General features: G+C 41.6%; 2 protein-coding genes across 3 annotated transcripts in view; one reads left to right on the top strand and one right to left on the bottom strand.

Annotated features, from left to right (window-relative positions):
- Positions 1–5,243, bottom strand: part of LOC132152130 (ubiquitin-conjugating enzyme E2 G2-like) — a 96,207-nt gene extending 90,964 nt beyond the window's left edge. Inside the window, exon 1 of the mRNA XM_059560847.1 lies at positions 5,239–5,243. The gene's annotated coding sequence lies outside the window, so the exon portion shown is untranslated. The remainder of the gene's footprint in view (positions 1–5,238) is intronic.
- The window catches only part of LOC132152129 (prostaglandin E2 receptor EP1 subtype-like), a 36,095-nt gene that overhangs the window by 6,143 nt on the left and 9,733 nt on the right, over positions 1–20,219 (top strand). The window lies entirely within an intron of this gene.

Raw genomic sequence — 20,219 nt, forward strand, 5'->3', positions numbered from 1 at the left:
CCACTAGTTGGATTACATAACAACCTCTGAAACTCCTTTAAATTAATTTAAACAAATGGTCAGTGAAATGGGGTGTTTAAATGCTAAATGCTTAAATATTATATTAGGTTTATTTACTATTGTCTAGCCATAAACATCAAAATTAAATAGACATTTTATAAATACATTTATAAAATTAAACAATACATACAATGAGAAAATGAATAAAATGAAAATGCATTAAATGCATTAAAATAACCAGACAAATGTAAAAAATGTTATACCAAATTAGTTGTGTTAGATGATGGTTCATATCATATCTAAAAAAGTTGTGCCTCTAAAGCTTAAAAACATGAAAATATAACTTTTCTAAGGCTAGATAACTGCTACTGCAACAGTCCTCCATTAATCTTCGATCCGGTGTTTTTTTCTTTTTTTTTTTTGGGCACGTTTAGTGTAATTCCAATAGACCTCAAGCTCTGCTTTTCATTTCTCAGGAGTCTTCAAAGAGCACAGAGCATCCGGAAAGATCAAATCCATTGAGAAATACATTGTGTGTGCCAGAGACATGAACTAATAGTGTTTTGTTTGCAACATGGTCACAACCTTTTCCAGATGCAAAACAGTGTAAGACTTTTAATGACATGTGTTAATTTGATCTGTTCTCATTATATTATCTATTGAATCTTAAAGTTGAATGTGTATTTTTTTTTGTTAAAATACTTTCACTTATTCCAATTCAGAGTCTGCAACACAGATCTAGCCACTAGTCATTCACAAAACTCTACAAATGCTCAAACCTATGTGTTTTTGTTTATTAAATATATGTATGTTTACTCAGTTATCAATAAGTGACTCATAGGCCTACTCTTATTTCTGTTATACATTCCCTTGAATTCTGCATCCCAACCATCCCATCCCAAAACTGGCTTGGCCAATGGTTGTGTTTGTGAGCGGGATCATCGGTTTGTCTGACCAAAAGATGATCGAGGGGAGAGTTTGAGATATTTTCTAAAAAAAAATCTATATTTGTGCAGTTTGATTTGGTAATGTTGGTGACACGGAAATGATATGATTCATAAATTTGACCTTTTGAGTTCACATGAACAATGTAATGTTTTTTTGTTTTGGTTTTTGCAATTTCATGTGTTAAAACCATTATTTATTTTATATCTATAATCCTGAAACATTCATATACAAGTTTAAATTAGATTTTTAATCACAGATTTTCAATATGGTCTCAGACTTTTGGACCCTACTGTATGAGGGAGTTTTTCTAGCATCTTGTCAAAAGACTTATCTTTTGCATTTACAGATATTAATCCCAATGAGAATAATAGTGAAGGTGTATGGGATGCTCAATGTATTAAACTTTCATTTTACATTGATTCTTTAGTCAGAAAGCAAGGGTTTGTGAGCAGATCACACTAAATATTTCAATCTTCTGGATTGAATCTACTTGTCATTTTCAGATCCAGACTGTTGGGAATGCAGTTCAAAGGAAAACCTATGTGTTAAACTTGGCAGAATAAAATGTAGAGGAATTAAGCAGCTGCCTTTATGGATATGTAATCCGTGTCAATGGACTCTGCTTTTGGTAAAGAAGATTAAAGCAGGAATTCATCCAGGTCAAGCAGGAAGAAAAACAAAGGCCATGGCAGCCTGTAATCGTAATCCTAATTAAATCCTTCTTGTTAAAGAGTCAGCAGAGAGGCTTATTATCATCTGAGAAGTAAAATACTGAAGCTTTACTGAATAAATGCAGCTCACACGGACATTAAAAATATTGGGAGAGAATCATTAAAGGACTATGCAAGGTTCAGTACAAGTTAAGCTCATTTGACAGCAGTTGTGGCATAGATTTGATTACCAAAATAAATCTTTACACTCATCCCTCGTTTTAAAAAAGCAGTCGTCTGAGTTACAATGAAAATTAAATGGAATGGGATCAATCCATAAATGTTACATTTATGCATTTTGCTTATGCTTATGTCACGGGTGACAGAATGCTTGGGAAAGCGGAACCTTTCTTTTTCCATGTTCCCCGAGGGGATTATTTTGGTGTAACGCCTCACTCCGGTTCCGGGTGTAGCAGAGGCATTGTCCTACCTAATTACCGCTGATACACGGCAGGTGTGAGAGAGAGAGGAGCGGCGTTTGCACAGGCTTTCCGCTTCACAAGAGGAGGATAAAAGAGCCGTTCAGAAGAGAAGAGAAGGGTTGGAGTTGGTAAAAGGCAGTCGGTGTCCAGTTGATCAGTTGTTCAGCTGGGTCTCTGTCGTCGTGTTTTGGGGTAGTAGATATCCTGTTTGAGCGCTCACATTGGACGTTGTAATCCTGGAAATTCGTGTAAGTGAAGAACTGCCATTGGAGTCTGTCGTTTAGAGCCGCTTGTGGAATATTACTGGATTGAACTGCTGCTTGGATCTTCGCTGGAAGAGGAAGAGAGAAAGATAAGCGAATTAATTACATCGAATCAAATGTAGAGCTTGAAGAAAAGACTGTGAATGTGAAATTTACTGTTGAGGAGGACATCTGTTTCAGATACACTGGAGAGGAATTGAGAGTTGAATATTCCCATTGAAATGCATGGATGAAGCGAGGCTTCTGATCAGCCCTACTGTGTGAGTGATTTGCAGTTGTTTGCCTTACCTGATGCACGCTGAATTAATGCTGTGGATTTGTAGTGAACATGAGTGCTGTGTGCTATGCTGAGAAGAGTCTCCCAACGCCTGCTTTCATTCTTGTGAAATGATCTACTGGTCCCCATCTAAATTCCAGAACGATACAACTGAACCGGTGAAGTAATGCTTTGTATTATCCTCTCTTCCACTGAGTATTGTCGTGAAGTAATTCCTCATTGAAGGCTCCTGTTAACTCTCTCTCTTTCTCTGAAAATTACAAGTCTCGAAGAAACATTACCTGTTCCTTACTGTCTGAGTCCTGCAGATGTGCAGCAACGCTGTGAAGTGAGTTTTAAAGTCACAATTCCCCTCTCACGTCCTGATAAGATAATCTGCTGTTAAGAGAAGAAACATTACCTGTTACCTACCGTCTGAGTCCTGCAGATGTGCAGCAACGCTGTGAAGTGAGTTTTAAAGTCACCATTCCCCTCTCACGTCCTGTTAAGAGAATCTGCTGATACGAGAAGAAACCTTACCTGCTACCTACTGTCTGAGTCCTGCAGATGTGCAGCAACGCTGTGAAGTGAGTTTTAAAGTCACAATTTCCCCCTCACGTCCTGATAAGATAATCTGCTGTTGAGAGAAGAAGCATTACCTGTTACTTACCGTCCGAGTCCTACAGATGTGCAACAACGCGCGTGGAGTAAGCCTTCCTAGCCACTATCGCACCATTGTGTCCCGAAGACAGTGAAGAATCGTCCCAGCGGCTACTCCGGTCAAATAGCCCGAGAAGACGAGAGTTGCTCATTCTTTCCTTAAGTCGATTATTATTCAATAAAGATTGTTACTTTTGAACTCAATTACTTGCCTCCTCCTTTGTCCGTCTGTTGCGTGCCTGTGGTATCGGCTCCTCACGGTGGCGTCTGGAGTCAGGGGCGGCTGGTCATCCGAGTCCGCCCCGGCCTGCACCGGTGACACAATTTGGCGTAAGTCGGCAGGGTTGCCACCGTGAGTTGTAGCGGCCACAGGTACGCGATGGTGGACGAAGAGGTCCCACCAGTTCGCTCGCAAGTAATGCCCATCATGATGGGAGCCCCTTGGGCACAACGCGAAGAATATCTTTGATTTCTTGTCAGGAGTATATGGAGATTCTACCCTGGTAGCCATTCTTTGTGGCCAGTTCTTTAACTGTCAGCAGGGGCCTCAGCAGACTCTGCGAGCATACTCTCTGAAACTGCAAGAGCAGTTTGGCCGGCTGAAAGGGTGACAAGATCATGGACTGGGAGAAGGAGATGGCTTATTGAGAGACCAGTTTGTTTTGGGGCTGCGTGAAGGACCGGTGCGCCAGGGCATACGGCTCCAGCTTCGACGAGACCCCACTATGTCCTTTGAGGCTCTTCGACAAGAGGCCTTGGCATTGGAGTCAGATCAGGGAGAGACGACTGCAGCGCAGCGCCACAGTACCAGCGCCACAGTACCCGCGCCTGTTGAGACAAGTGAGTGGAAGCAGAAATTGAGGACAGAATTACTGGAGGATGTTAAGGGACAGATGGCCGAGTTGTCTCCGAGTCTTTTGGGTGAGCTTCATCGAGGTCGAGTCGAAGGTGGACCGATGGTGCGAGGAAGATCATATTCAGAAGAGGAGCAAAGACCTGTACGCCGCCCTCCGCGTCCGACGGGCCCCCGGTTCCAGTGGGATCATCAGGGTCGACCCATCTGTATCAATTGTGGAAATCCGGGACACATCAGTCGCCAGTGCGACCGTCGTTGAAGTTCTCAAGGGGGTTTTTAGCCCCACCGGTCACTGTGGGTCAAGTGGCCGGGACCCCTTCAAGAGACCCTTGTTCTGTTCCGGTGATGAGAGACGACTGGGTTGGGTGTTGTCCCACCGTAGAAGTTCAAGTTAATGGAATGAAGATCAATTGTCTGGTCGATACAGGTTCTCAGGTTACATTGTTTTCAGAGAGTCTGGCTCTGGAGTTATTCGCGGGTCATCGGCCTCACAGGACGGAAACTTCAAGACTCACATTACGTGGAGCGAATGGATTGGATATTCCTTTTACTGGGTACATCATGGTAGACTTTCTTGTTCGAGGGGTTCCTGTCCACCAGAAGGGTGTTGTCATTGTTCGAGATCACTGCTTGGGTCTCCATCGAGCACTGCTAGGGATGAATGTCATTCTGGATTGCTGGGAAGAGCTGTTCAAAGGCCGACCGGGCCGAACGTCCCCGTTAGCAGCAAGGCAGGACTGGGACCAGATCCTGGCTGATTGCCGAAGAGTCCATGCAGGAAGTCAGGTACAAGAGCGGGAAGATATCGGTCGAGTCACCTGCCGGTACGCTCTGTCAGTTCCAGCCCGGAGCGAGGCTGTTCTCTGGGTCCGAGGGCCTGCTGGACCCCGTGAGTCAGGCAACTGTGTCCTAGTAGAGCCCCATGAAGATTGTCAACCCATCGAAGTAGCCCATGGGCTAGCGGTCATACGACGAGGGCGAGTTTCAGAGAAGGTGCGAAACGCCCATCCCTACCCAGTACTCCTTCGTCGACACCAACGTCTGGTTCGAGTTTCATCTGTCCGCCCTGTCCAAGTCCAAGAGCAACAAGATGTCTGTTTCAGGCAGGTGAGCCCTGCAGTGGTAGAAGTTGCCGTCCGTCCAGTGGAGGCCAGTTCAGGCCCTGTGAAAGGAAGAATGCTGACCCATTTGATGGGGGCGTCTTTGAAGGGCGAAGTCCTGGAGAAAAGACAAGTGTTACAGCTCCAGGAGCTCCTGAAGAAGTGGAAACATGTGTTCTCAACCCATGAGGAAGACTATGGCTGTACAGGAGTGATTAAGCACCAAATACCCACCGGAGAAGCAACACCTAGTCGGGAGCGGTACCGTCCGGTGCCCCCCACGCTCTACACTGAAGTCCGTGCCTTGCTAAAAGGGATGCTAGATGGAGGGATCGTTCGAGAGAGTAGTAGTCCCTGGGCAGCCCCGATTGTCCTAGTACAGAAGAAAACGGGAGCCTGGAGATTCTGTGTCGACTACCGCAAGCTCAATAGTGTGACCAAGAAAGATGCATTCCCGTTGCCGCGGATCGAAGATTCACTCACGAGTTTGACTCAAGCAGCATGGTATTCAACTTTGGATTTGGCCAGCGGATACTGGCAAGTACAGATGGATGACCGCGACAGAGAGAAAACTGCCTTCACCACACCGTTCGGGCTATTCGAGTGGGACCGGATGCCGTTCGGTTTGTGCAACGCCCCCGCAACCTTCCAGCGACTTATGCAGCGATGCCTGGGAGGGCAACTAGTTGAATCCACGCTGGTCTATTTGGATGATGTAATCGTTTTTTCCCCTGACTTTCAAACTCACCTGCATCACTTGGAGAATGTCTTCCGGGCCATGGAGAGATATGGGCTAAAGTTGAGACCAGATAAATGCCAGTTGTTTCGCAAAGAGGTACAGTTCCTGGGACATCGAGTCAGCGCTGCCGGTATATCCCCTGATCCAGAGAAAGTTGCAGCAGTCCAAGGCTGGGAGCCCCCACAAACAGTGAGACAAGTGCGGTCCTTCCAGGGGTCGTAGGATATTATCGACGATTTATTAAAGGATTCTCTGGGCTTGCTAAGCCATTGAACCAGCTTCTTGGTGGTACTGGACGTTCCCGTGGCAAAGGCTCATCGACGGTGCAATGGGACTCAGCATGTGAAACAGCCTTTCAAAATCTGAAGCAGGGACTTTTGAGGGCCCCTATCCTGGCCTATGCAGACTTCACTCAGCCGTTTCTCCTGTATACCGATGCCAGCAATGCAGGATTGGGGGCGGTACTAGCCCAAGAGCAACAAGGAGTGGAGAAGGTAATTGCTTATGCCAGTCGAAGCTTACACCCTGCAGAGCGGAACGCAGCAAACTACAGTTCCTTTAAGATAGAGTTGTTAGCCATGAAATGGGCCATGGCCGAGAAATTCAAAGACTACCTGTGGGGAGCTAAGGTGACTGTGATCACGGACAACAACCCTCTAGTCCATTTGCAGACTGCCAAGTTGGGAGCAGTGGAGCAGCGTTGGGTGGCTCAGCTTGCTAATTATGACTACCGGCTTAAATATCGACCTGGCAGAGAAAACGCGAATGCTGATGCATTGTCTAGACTCCCAGCCATTCAGAGAAATGGTCAAACGCACCTCGATACCCCTGGTCAAGAGGATGAATTGTTGGTGGCGGTCGTGGAAGCTCCCGGGACCCAGGGGGATGTTCCGTCCAGTTGGGGATGGGACCCCAGACGGTGGAGAAGATTACAGCAGGGAGATGAAGACCTGTGTCAGGTCGCCTCGCATCTCAGGCGAGGATTCAGGCTGCGAGCCGAGGAAAGGCAGGCTCAGACAGTGGGAGTACAACAGCTCCTGAAACAGTGGAAGAGATTGCGGATCAGAGAAGGGGTAATCGGTCGTTCACTGCGAGATCTAAGGACTCAGGAAACTAGGTATCAAGTGGTGGTCCCAGAGGACCAAGTCCAAGAGCTGTTGACTGCCTATCACACCCATGCGGGCCATCAGGGCCAAGAAAAGACTTTGTCACTGCTGAGGAGGTATTTCTACTGGTCAAAGATGGAGAAGAAAGTTGAAGAGTTTGTTCAGAGTTGTCCACGGTGTACGCTGTTTAATCGCCGGAAGGAGCCTCGAGCCCCACTGGTCCCCTTTCGGCCGAAGGCATCTCTGCACATCGTAGGGATTGACTTCCTGACCCTAGGGCGACCCGCAGATCGATATCAAAATATCCTGGTAATGACTGATCTGTTCACCAAGTACGCTTGGGCCGTCCCCACTGTAGACCAGACGGCAGCAACTACAGCCAATGCCCTTTGGAGAACAGTAATACAGCCGTTCGGCTGTCCAGAGACCCTCCATTCGGATCAAGGCCCAAATTTGTAGGAGCCTCCCTACGTTACTACAAGCCTATAACAATAGTGTGCACAGCATCACCGGGTATGCCCCTTCTTACCTCATGTTTGGGCGTCATCTACGTCTACCTGTAGACTTGCTCCTGGGCACCGAGGCCACCGAAGGAGAGTACAGCATCACGGACTGGGTAAATCGACACCACCAACAATTATTAAATGCCTACAAGCGAGTGTCAGGCCATTTGAGTCCCAGGGAACCCTGTAGCCCGATCGGCCCCACCCACGCCACCCCGACGGTCCCAGCGGGACAACCGAGGACAGCCACCTGAGAGATATGGCGAATGGCATTAGAGAAGACCGGTTCTAGGGACTAGAACCGATTGGCAGGGGGGGATGTCACGGGTGACAGAATGCTTGGGAAAGCGGAACCTTTCTTTTTCCATGTTCCCCGAGGGGATTATTTTGGTGTAACGCCTCACTCCGGTTCCGGGTGTAGCAGAGGCATTGTCCTACCTAATTACCGCTGATACACGGCAGGTGTGAGAGAGAGAGGAGCGGCGTTTGCACAGGCTTTCCGCTTCACAAGAGGAGGATAAAAGAGCCGTTCAGAAGAGAAGAGAAGGGTTGGAGTTGGTAAAGGCAGTCGGTGTCCAGTTGATCAGTTGTTCGGCTGGGTCTCTGTCGTCGTGTTTTGGGGTAGTAGATATCCTGTTTGAGCGCGCACATTGGACGTTGTAAGCCTGGAAATTCGTGTGGAGAACTGCCATTGGAGTCTGTCGTTTAGAGCCGCTTGTGGAATATTACTGGATTGAACTGCTGCTTGGATCTGCGCTGGAAGAGGAAGAGAGAAAGATAAGCGAATTAATTACATTGTTGAATCAAATGTAGAGCTTGAAGAAAAGACTGTGAATGTGAAATTTTCTGTTGAGGAGGACATCTGTTTCAGATACACTGGAGAGGAATTGAGAGTTGAATATTCCCATTGAAATGCATGGATGAAGCGAGGCTTCTGATCAGCCCTACTGTGTGAGTGATTTGCAGTTGTTTGCCTTACCTGATGCACGCTGAATTAATGCTGTGGATTTGTAGTGAACATGAGTGCTGTGTGCTATGCTGAGAAGAGTCTCCCAACGCCTGCTTTCATTCTTGTGAAATGATCTACTGGTCCCCATCTAAATTCCAGAACGATACATCTGCACCGGTGAAGTAATGCTTTGTATTATCCTCTCTTCCACTGAGTATTGTCGTGAAGTAATTCCTCATTGAAGGCTCCTGTTAACTCTCTCTCTTTCTCTGAAAATTACAAGTCTCGAAGAAACATTACCTGTTCCTTACCGTCTGAGTCCTGCAGATGTGCAGCAATGCTGTGAAGTGAGTTTTAAAGTCACAATTCCCCTCTCACGTCCTGATGAGAGAATCTGCTGTTAAGAGAAGAAACATTACCTGTTCCTTACTGTCTGAGTCCTGCCGATGTGCAGCAACACTGTGAAGTGAGTTTTAAAGTCACAATTTCCCTTTCACGTCCTGATAAGAGAATCTGCTGTTGAGAGGAGAAACATTACCTGTTCCTTATCGTCTGAGTCCTGCAGATGTGCAGCAACGCTGTGAAGTGAGTTCTAAAGTCACAATTCCCCTCTCACGTCCTGATAAGAGAATCTGCTGTTAAGAGAAGAAACATTACCTGCTACCTACCGTCTGAGTCCTGCAGATGTGCAGCAACGCTGTGAAGTGAGTTTTAAAGTCACAATTCCCCTCTCACGTCCTGATAAGATAATCTGCTGTTAAGGGAAGAAACACTACCTGCTACCTACCGTCTGAGTCCTGCAGATGTGCAGCAACGCTGTGAAGTGAGTTTTAAAGTCACCATTCCCCTCTCACGTCCTGTTAAGAGAATCTGCTGATACGAGAAGAAACCTTACCTGCTACCTACTGTCTGAGTCCTGCAGATGTGCAGCAATGCTGTGAAGTGAGTTTTAAAGTCACAATTCCCCTCTCACGTCCTGTTAAGAGAATCTGCTGATACGAGAAGAAACCTTACCTGCTACTTACTGTCTGAGTCCTGCAGATGTGCAGCAATGCTGTGAAGTGAGTTTTAAAGTCACCATTCCCCTCTCACGTCCTGTTAAGAGAATCTGCTGATACGAGAAGAAACCTTACCTGCTACTTACTGTCTGAGTCCTGCAGATGTGCAGCAACGCTGTGAAGTGAGTTTTAAAGTCACAATTTCCCCCTCACGTCCTGTTAAGAGAATCTGCTGTTAAGAGAAGAAACATTACCTGCTACCTACCATCTGAGTCCTGCAGATGTGCAGCAGCGCTGTGAAGTGAGTTTTAAAGTCACAATTCCCCTCTCACGTCCTGATAAGATAATCTGCTGTTAAGGGAAGAAACACTACCTGCTACCTACCGTCTGAGTCCTGCAGATGTGCAGCAACGCTGTGAAGTGAGTTTTAAAGTCACCATTCCCCTCTCACGTCCTGTTAAGAGAATCTGCTGATACGAGAAGAAACCTTACCTGCTACCTACTGTCTGAGTCCTGCAGATGTGCAGCAATGCTGTGAAGTGAGTTTTAAAGTCACAATTCCCCTCTCACGTCCTGTTAAGAGAATCTGCTGATACGAGAAGAAACCTTACCTGCTACTTACTGTCTGAGTCCTGCAGATGTGCAGCAACGCTGTGAAGTGAGTTTTAAAGTCACAATTTCCCCCTCACGTCCTGATAAGATAATCTGCTGTTGAGAGAAGAAGCATTACCTGTTACTTACCGTCTGAGTCCTACAGATGTGCAACAACGCCGTGGAGTAAGCCTTCCTAGCCACTATCGCACCATTGTTTCCCGAAGACAGTGAAGAATCGTCCCAGCGGCTACTCCGGTCAAATAGCCCGAGAAGACGAGAGTTGCTCATTCTTTCCTTAAGTCGATTATTATTCAATAAAGATTGTTGCTTTTGAACTCAATTACTTGCCTCCTTCTTTGTCCGTCTGTTGCGTGCCTGTGGTATCGGCTCCTCACGGTGGCGTCTGGAGTCAGGGGCTGCTGGTCATCCGAGTCCGCCCCGGCCTGCACCGGTGACACTTTTATCCAAAAGCGATTTACATTTAAGGTACAGTTCTTGATATCGATTAAGGTAATCATTTTTGTTCCTCCTGGTAAATGAACTCATGACAGAGGCATTGCTGGAGCTGTTTGAGGTACAGGAAGACAAAATGTTACATATAAATACATACAATTTTAAAGGGGTCATATGATGCAATTTCAATTTTTTCTTTCTCTTTGGAGTGTTACAAGCTATTGGTGCATAAAGAGATCTGTAAAGTTGCAAAGACTAAAGTTAAATATTCTTTATCAAAGTTAAGACTTGTCCATGCCCCCCAAAACGGCTCATTCAAACACACCCCCACATCTACGTCACTATGTGGAAAACTTGCATAATGCCACTCAAATGTTCATGCAAAGAGAGTATGCATGGTTTCAGTAACCGCAGTGTTGAAGCAGCCATGTCAGGGAGATGCTGTGTGTATCTAGGCGAAAGCAAAAGCACTTTATTTGGCCTTCTGAAAGTAGATGCTATGACAATCAGGTGCTTCTGATTCAGTTGCTGTAAGTATGTTTGTTATTAGTTTAAGTATTTGCTAGTAACTGTTCAAATGCTGAGTTTTGTGCATTGTGTGTGTGTGTGTGTGTGTGTGTGTGTGTGTGTGTGTGTGTGTGTGTGTGTGTGTGTGTGTGTGTGTGTGTGTGTGTGTGTGTGTGTGTGTGTGTGTGTGTGAGAGAGAGAGAGAGAGAGAGGTGAGTCAGCTGTCTTAACCGTTTGTGGCTTGTGTAGCTGCAAACACATACGAGATTCATCACTGTGTCTGTCACGTGACTCCGTTCCCATTTCGGACTTGAACTGAAGGTAAAACTAAGGACTTTATGAACGGTCTTTACATTTATTTTGAAAGATTAAGCTTGCGATTATGGAAAGGGGCGTTACATTTCAGATGTGTGCTTGCGGTGATTGGCCAGTCACAATGCACTGGGTCAGTTGGCCATTTAGAGCAGACTGTGCTTGTCAGAAAGCGGGACTTTGTAAAAAATGCCACGTTTGAGAGAGGCGGTGCACAAAGGACCTACAATAATGTACAGTTTATAAAAAAATATGTGTTTTTTTTTAACATTAAAATATTTCAACATATTCTGTTACACCAAATACACAAAATAATGATCTTTAAAAAAGCATCATATGACCCCTTTAAAACTTAACAACATGGCTGAAAATTATAAAACCCTTAAATAACTGTAAAAACCATGAAATTACACTCTAAGAAAAGTCTGTAAAAATACAGCCTGAAGGAATTTTGACAGGTGTTTTACCTGTATTTTGAATTACATATTACATTGTGTTGATAATTAGATTTGAAGGAAATTTCCAAAGACATATCTGGTCATTTCCTGTAAAGATATGATCCATTTTTCTACACTTCTATTGTTTTCAATATATGTTTTAACAGAAGAATTAATATAATTTTTGTGTCAGATTTTAAGCTATTAAGCTGTTATTAAATCCTTCTTTAAAATTTGGCTATACTGAATCAATAATTCTGAACAGGTGTGCACAGCAAAACATGTGTCTTAGGAAAATAAAAGCTTTTTCTGCATAGCTTAAAACTTTAAACTTGTTAAACTACAAGATGCGTGTCTGTTGTTTGAGCTTTACAGTCTGTCTTGCACTGTTTTGCTCACTGTTAAAGGAATGGTTCACCCAAGAATGTTTTGTGGAAGAGAAAATAACATTATGGACTTTTTGCGAAAAGAAGACATTATAATTGTGATGAGTGAGTTGGGGCCGAGAGCCATGGGAACGGAATGAGGCTGGTGGAGTAAATCATTCCCACGGCCCTCTGCTCCACCCGACTCGTCACAATGATGGACTGGAGTTGTGTGGATTACTTGTGGATTATTGTGATGCTTTTATCATCTGTTTGGACTCTTATTCCGATGCCACCCATTCACTGCAGAGGATCCATTGGTGAGCAAATGACGGAATGCTACATTTCTCCAAACCTGTTCTGATGAAGAAACAAACTCATTTTGGATGGCCTGAGGGTGAGTAAATCTTCAGCATATTTTTTTTTTTTTGGGTGAACTATTCCTTTAACTGATGTGTATTTTGAAAGCAAAGGGTTAAGAGAGAGTGCTGAAAGCATAATTCGATTTCAATTGACTTGCCATTAATAAGATAAGCCTTCAGTTGTCTCATGTGGCCATAAGCAAGGCCTCCATACGCAGGTCTTTGTCCTATTGATCCCCTCAGAGCCCTGAGGCTGATGAATACATGAGATCCAGAAAGAACCATGCAGACCAGAATGTAAAAATGAGTTCTAATACCATTTCTTTTTTTTCTGAATAATGTATGAAAATTATTTGCAGAGCCTGATGTTCAGATGAATGCTAAATACAACAGCTGGTCTGAACATGGTGTTCTTCTAGTGGCTTCTGGTTAAGTGGAAAAAAAATGCTTTCACTACATATTTTGTCTTTAATGAAAACATAAGGCAAAGACTTTTTAGACCTTAAAAAGACCTAAAATGACACATAACTGTTCTTATCACAAAATATATTCACGGCATCTACTAAAACCACCATCAAAGCAATAATCTTGTTTCAATCTTGATAAAAATATATTTAAAGTGAAAGAGATTTCGCCTCTACAGATTCCAGAATCACTTGTAAGAATGTTATTTGTGTCACTGTTAGTTTTAACATCATGTATTTAAAGGAATAGTTCATCAAAAGCTATGTACTTGAGTTTGTAAATTCATTAAAACAGATTTAGAGAAATTAAGAATTACATCAGTTGCTCACCAATGGTTGCTCTGCAGTGAATGGGTGCCGTCAGAATGAGAGTCCAAACAGCTGATAAAAAACATCACAATAATCCACAAGTATTCCACACAACTCCATCAAGACGATTTTAACTTCAAATCATTGCTTCCAGCTGAAATAATAGTCCTCTAACCACACTATTGTGTTACCCAGTGAAAAAATGGAATCAGGAGAGAAATATGCACAAATCAAGTACTATTTATTTACAAGCAAAAACACTTTTAAACAAATATGTCCATGGATTTTGATATGAGAGGACAACGGGAGATTGACTGAAGGAAGCATTATTATGAATCATGGACTGAAATATTATCCTGGGTCCACAAGGTCCCAGGCCCTGTGAATTTTAACAGTGACCATGCTGAATTCAAGCGACCAAGATCAGCCTTGTGTGTAGTCAATGGGAACGTGTTTTCAAAGCCTTGACATTTTTATGTGAATGTGGTGAGCCACATTTGATTTGTGAAATAGCCATGACTGGGTGGAATTTTGGGCTGCTGAACAAATGCTGGGTTTTGCATGTCTCTCGCTTTCAAACCAAAGATTCAGCCTGTGGCCATACAGAAGATAAAGTTTAACACCAGGAATTATTTCTAGCAAACCTCCTGACCTATTTACACAAAATTGATAGTCATTGTTTGTGATTCAGGCTTTAGTTTTGTAACATTTTAAGGATCAACTTGACAGAAACACATATTTATTTCCAGTAATTCAGATATTTAGAGCAATTATGTATTATTTTTGTGTCTTTCTAGGATATTACTGAAATGACGGCACAATCATGCTACATGCAAAGCTAATTCATGTATCTACATGTGTCATGATTGAGCAGCTGGATTTGTCAATCTTGAAATGACTGTAAGATTCCAAGAATCCATCTGGCACCTTGGTTTCTTCCACATCCGCCTCAGAGAAGACACTTACTATTTATTTGCTCTCATATGTAAATGCTTTGCTAACTGGTTAAGGAAATAACTTTAGTTGTTTTCCTTACTGTGAATGTCACAGTGACGAATCAGTGGAAGACTCTGCCCTTTCCACAATCATATTACTGAGACTCTTGAGCACTTTATTGAAATGAGGGAACAAAAACAGACATATAACTTCAAACCTGCAGAGTCTGTGACTGCAGTATTTTTACCCACAGCTCATTCCTTGTACCTTGTCTCAGCTCCAATGGGATCCTGTCCAAAATTCCTCGATCTAGAGCAAGCAAATGACCGATCAGCGAAAACCCAAAAGCAGAATGTAGCAAAACAAAAATGAGCCTACTACAATACAAACTACATAAAGTCTAAATGCATGCGACTTGAGAATGGTTAAGAATAACCACCCGCTGATAAACAGAATCCACATTCCAATCCCCAGAGATCCACTTCTGGAACAGTATGTCCATGTTCATGCCAGCATAAATACCTGTTTTTATTTCTTGTGCCAGAGGGAAAGAAATATGCATCTGGGTTGATTTGTAATGTCTGGCAAGTAGCGAATAATGTTCCACCTCGGAAAATTGGGAAAATTGGCAAACATGTTGCAAGCCTCTGTATGGATTTACCTTCTGTGTATGTATTAAAGACTGTCTATCGTCACCATCATATTAGTGTTTCTTTTTGTATATTTTTTATCAACACAGTAGTGTGACAATTGACATATTTAACAAAAAATTAAAATAATAATAATGGCAAAAACGCAAAAAAACAAAATTACTAAAACTCTAACTAAAATTCAAAAGAAAACAGAACAAAACACATATATATATACACATACAGGGCCGTGCAGAGAATTCAAAATATCAATACAGCAATATATTGTGATGCATTCCTTGCTGATTTGCGTATCGATATGGATGATTATGTATTGATACGGCAGCAAATGCTGTGATGCCATTTTGAAAAAGAAACAGATTAGAAAAGACAATTTTAAGATTTAAAAGTAAAAAATATATATTTTCTTTCCACCTTATAATAAATCTGGGATTAGAAACGGAAATGTCTTAAATTGTCCCAACCTGATGGGTTTTTCTTCTCTGTTCTACAGAATAATTAAGAAGAGTGGTTCTAGTAAAAACTATAGAAAACACTCGTGCCTCTACATTTCCCTCTTTTTCACCAGCCTCTGTCTCCTGGCTTGCTGTTACCTGCTGTCTTTCTGTCACTTGTGCCTCTACATTTCCCTCTTTTTCTTCCTCTATCTCCAGCTCCTCATCTGATCTATTACTTTCCACTCTCTGTTCATCTAGGAACACTATTATTTTAACCATCACTACTACTCTTGCACCTAATCAATTAGTCCACCTTAAATATTGATACAAAACATTAAACAATTGATACACTGGAATTTAGTGATTAATATTATTATTACTGTTGTTGTCTAAAATTGAACACCTTTGCAATGTTAACAAATGACAGGCTACAAGTGTTATTCATCTCCTTCACACTGCACTTTGATGTCAGGTCAGGTATATTATTCATTTTATATTGACATTGATACTTTTACATTTATTTCCATTCCATTTTGGCGGGTATAAGTTATTCTACGAAAGCACTGTATAACTGATATAGGCTTATGTTTTTTTATTTTTTTATTTTTCCTTTTTATTCAAAACAATTCCAAACATGCTTAATATATCAGGAAATATCTTGTTTCTCAAATGTGTATATATTTGATCAATATATGGAAAGTGCCATATCATGCCATGAAATATTTTTAATACGACTGAATTTGCATTTAATGTAAATTTTAATAACAATATTGTAAGTTACTTATTTTAACACTTTCATTTTACAGAGAGCAAAGAACATTTATATTATCAAAGAACATTTTCATTCAGTCTAGCCAGAGTTCAGGCACTCTCAAAAACTCCCATTAAAATCACTGAAGCACTTTACATTATGAAACGAATATCTTACTTACATTCTTACGCACATCTGCACTTTTTGTTGTTTCTGATGAGAGAATTCGCTAAATAATTCAGTCAGGGAGCAAGTGAACAAAACACCGCATTTCATTGATGACTCTTCTGGACGTCTCTGATTGGCCATTGCATCCATAAGCGCAACATAATAGTTTCTGATTGGTTATCATGAAGCGTTGTACGAACGCGTCTGTCTCTGGCTCAGCGCCAGCCAGCGAAAGCAGATTTGAATTTAGCAGCTGATGCTGTGCACTGAACGATCTAATCACACCACTGTGATTGTATCAAATATATAAAAAAATATTATTCGGCAATTTTTTATTTATTTTTTGTAGTTTGGAAGCTGCATTTAAAATCCACTTGGCTCAGAAATCTGAGGGGGCACGTGCTCCCTCACTTTGAATGGGCATGACGCCTCTGCCCTCGATGCCTGTGAATCGTTTCTCCCTCAAACGGCACACTAACATTACTTCTACACTACAGGTTACACAGAGTAATATAAACAACATATCTGCATGTTCTCACATCACGTCGTTCTTGTAAAAAAAATTATAAGTAAATAAACATCAAAATCACGTTGCTGAGAATGAAACACCACTTACCAGCTTGTTGGTAAAATGTGGGTCATTTTATTGATGGCTAAATTATTATTCAGAAATTTTACTAATATTTAGATTGGGCAATGGGCAGGAATTCACAAAATTGATTATGACATAAAAATTTGAGGAAATTTTGCTTTGACAAAAGGGCACTTTGGGCACCAAGGGGCAGGTGCTCAAGCACCCAAAAATATATATATATTAACAAAACTTTATATAATAATTTATTAATGATACTAAAATAACCCTGATTCCAACTATTCTTTGAAACTAAAAAAATAAATTCTAATTAAAACATAAAATTTATTTGTTTTTGAAACTTGCACAATAGCACACATTTAGCACTTCTAAAACACATCTTTAAGCACATCCTTGATTTCCATCAGTAATGGATTTGTGTCTTGTAGTCCTTGATTGACTGGTGCCCTTTTCACACCATATTCTGCCCTCAATTTGTAGGTTAAGTTTTTCACAGTTGGATATGGGAAGAGTGGAAGCAGCCTGTGGTTTTTCTAAATAAATAAATTGGTCTCTGTTAGACTTATTCTTGGAGACTAAAATCAAACAGAATCCAAATGGCTACATTCATAAGATTATAAAGTGAATGGGAGGAAATGGTGCTTTAAATGGAAAATCCCTGCAGTAGTCAAGCACCCAACTTCTGGTGAACATTTCTGAACACCACATCATTGAAATGACTAAGAAAAAAAATGACACTTCATCTGTCCATGTTAATGTTCTAGTGTCAATAGTCTAACAATGAGCTTCTTAAAAGACCCGTCTGATGACATAATGAAAGAGACCTAGGTGGTTCAAAACTTCTCCAACTTGAGCTCATTGATGTGGCTGATAGGTGAAACTCTGTTTAGACAGAGTGTTTTTACAGTTTGAGCCCTGCACATGACATGCAGGAAAAAATATTAGGCTAAAGCGTGCACACGATTACTATTGCGTTCCCATGATTTACTATTTCGTTTTATAAATTGTGCGCACGATTTAGCAAATTGAGGGAACGCAATAGTAATCGTGTGCACGTTTTAGTACATTGAGGGAACGAATTAGTAAATCGTATGCATAATTTATTTATTTTTTCTTGAATGTCATGTGCGAGGCTCCGTAGAAACTGACATTTTCATTTAAATTCTTTGTTTTTTTCTTATCTGGGGCAGATGTTACCACCCAAGTCACTTCATTATACACTTTCAGTTGCATTTATACACTATACAGTTTCAAAAATGTCCATATTCTGTGGAATTCAGAGGAGATTAGGGCTACTTGTCACTTTAGTGATTATCCAGTTATTGAAAGTAAAAAAATGTTGTTTCTCTGGGAAAAAAAGATACAAGTCATTGAACAGACACTGACCTTTTGACAGTAACAACTTTTGCGCTTCATTACCATATGGGGCAATTTCTCACAACAGAACTTCCCATAAAACCGCATTTTATAGACTTTTCAGCTAAATTTGTACAATACAATGATTATACGACTCAAAACAATAATAAATTACATTTTTACATTTAAAGGGGTCATTTGACATTGCTAAAAAGAACATTATGTTGTGTATTTGGTGTAATCCAATGTGTTTTTGTGGTTTAAGTTTCAAAAAACACATTATTTTCCACACAATGTACATTATTGTTTCTCCTCTGTGCCCTGCCTTTCTGAAATGCATCAATTTTTACAAAGCTCATTGTTCTGAAAAGCAAGGTGTGCTCTGATTGGTCAACTATCCAGTGCTTTGTGATTAGCTGAATGCCTCAAGCGTTTGACGGAAATGTTACGCCCCTTATCATACTGTGATGCTGTCTCCCAGCGCAATGAGACAAAAACAATAAAACCCATAAAAACGAGGCATTTGTTGCATCCATTTGGGACATAATTACTGATTATAATGACTTATACTGTCTTTTGTGTTGCGTTGTGTATTGCGCAGCATAAACATAAAACCATGTCTGTATTTGTGATCGGAGAAACGACAAGCGTTACTCTACATTGCTCAAAACTCATGTTTGAATCATCAGTGGCAAATTCTTTCAATATAAAAAATGTACTTACAGACTGTGAGTCAGAAGCGCCAGACTGTCCTTGCAAAGTTGGAACTGCCACACTTTATAGAAACACATCTGAATATTTGGGTTGAACTGTTCTGGAACAGTGTTGTAAATAAAACTTAACCCAACCTGGTATCATACGGAGCCCCGCACATGACACGCAGGAAAAAATATAAGGCTAAATAGTGTGCACGATTTACTAATTCGTTCCCTCAATTTACTAAAACGTGCACACGATTACTATAGCGTTCCCTCGATTTACTATTGCGTTCACTCGATTTATAAATTGTGTGCATGATTTACTAATTCGTTCCCTACTACGCAATAGTAAATCGAGGGAACGCAATAGTAATCAAGTGCTCGTTTTAGTAAATTAAGGGGAACGAATTAGTAAATTGTGCGCACAATTTATTTAATTTTTCTTGCATGTCATGTGCGGGGCTCCGTAGTATCATAAAAATAAGTACCTTGGTGCACTTTATGTGCAACACATTTTTATGTACCTTACTGCACATTTCGCAGCAGTTTCAGAAAAAGAAATGTCCACTGAGTGGCGCTAAAACACTGGTTCAATTTGTGAACCCTGGCACATTTTTATGATGTTGAAATAGCTATATATTGCTGTGTTTTTATTATGTTGCTTCTGGTACATATTGCGACCAGTTCAGAATTCAAATATCCAGGGAATGTCGCTAAAAGTTAATGCTGTATTGTGATGGAAATATGCCCTAAACCAAACCCAACCCTAAACCTACCCAATAGTATTAACAAATGCAAAACTGGATTCAAACAGGAGCTCTTCGCCTCTCCTCTTTATACTCCGTGAGCTACCGAACAAACCGAACACCTATGAAAACCCATAGAGGTGAAGCTTGATATGTGCCATGCTAACATTCAAAAGCATCAGTTTTCAAATCTCCCAGCATATTAATATTGTTTTGAAGTCATAGCATGATTTTCTTCAAGTTATTGTGCAAAAATTAATGGTTTTTTTTAATCGAAACTCTGTAAATTTGTGTGTGAAAAGGAATAAAAGGAGTCTGAGTTTTACTGACTCTAGTGTTCATTTATTTTGGAAACTGCAGAGATGTACTTATTAGTATGTATTTCATGTTTCGCTAAAAAGTGCACCCAGGTACATTTATACCATGAGACCAGGTAGGCTTAACCACTGTTATCTAGTTGTGTCCTCTTTCGGAAAGGCAAATAAAGTAGTTTTGCATTCACAACGAAACATAGCATCACACATAGCGGCCTTGAGTGAGGAATGGATGGAGGATTCAACGAAGGAGGGGCA

This window comes from Carassius carassius, chromosome 10, assembly GCF_963082965.1.
Source record: "Carassius carassius chromosome 10, fCarCar2.1, whole genome shotgun sequence".
NCBI lineage: Eukaryota > Metazoa > Chordata > Actinopteri > Cypriniformes > Cyprinidae > Carassius > Carassius carassius.